At 42.8% G+C, this 862-nt stretch overlaps 1 long non-coding RNA gene across 1 annotated transcript in view; it reads left to right on the top strand.

Annotated features, from left to right (window-relative positions):
* LOC109297063 overlaps positions 1 to 862 on the top strand; it is a 21,217-nt gene that overhangs the window by 5,600 nt on the left and 14,755 nt on the right. The window lies entirely within an intron of this gene.

The following is an 862-nucleotide window of genomic DNA, read 5'->3' as shown; positions in this document are numbered from 1 at the left end:
AGGGCTGGGGGGCTGGGAGTGAGGGGCACTGGTGGGCCCAGTGGTCTGTGGGTCAGGAGTGAGGGGAAGAAGGGATACCCCCACACCTTGCCCTCCGCCCCACTCCTACCAGCCATCCCAAGCGCAGCCTGGCACTGCTGTGTGGCTGGCTGCTGCACATGGGCTGCCTCGGCTCAGACCCTCTCCACATCCTCCACCCCCCTCCCTTGCTCCTGACGGCCATCCAGCCAAATGTCAGTGCCCTGTTTGAGTGAAATAAAAAAAAGCCAAGCAGATTTACACCCAAATGAAATTTACTTGATGACTTAGTAAAATGAAAAATAAGGTGAGACTAAAAATAAAGATTAGAGAGAGGAATTAAAAGAATAAACTAAAATAAGAATATGGTTTTTTAAAATATTGGTGGAAAAATATGTAAAAATATGTGAAAAAATAATGAAATTAATGAAAATAATGAAAGGACACCTAATTAAATTATCTAAATTAATGAAACAGCACCACTTTTGGTGATCTGCACATATCAGCATGCTGTGAGCTATAGGCGCCCCCTGCTGTAATTTAGTACTAAGAGATCCGTGGGGTGGATTGTTATACGGTACCCCCTTGTAGTAATTTACTGTGAACAGCACACTGAGCAATTTTATGAGATTTATGAGTGCTTGTGAGTACACAGTGATGGAAAAAATTAAAAATCACCATTTCAGTTTAGGGGGCATAGAATGAAACCCTAAGGACTAAACCCCTGTCATGTAGAGGAATGGAAACTGTTTGGCTGAAGCTCTGAATACAACCCTGGATGGACTAAGGAACAGGTTCCCTGATCACTTTTTAGAATATAATTTTGTATTTTTCTGGTTCTGAG

The sequence above is a fragment of the Gavialis gangeticus genome, unplaced genomic scaffold (genome assembly GCF_001723915.1).
Source record: "Gavialis gangeticus isolate Ggan-Ray unplaced genomic scaffold, GavGan_comp1, whole genome shotgun sequence".
Classification (NCBI taxonomy): domain Eukaryota; kingdom Metazoa; phylum Chordata; order Crocodylia; family Gavialidae; genus Gavialis; species Gavialis gangeticus.
Note: the sequence above shows the minus strand (reverse complement) of the source record. Positions and strands in the feature narration are given on the sequence as shown.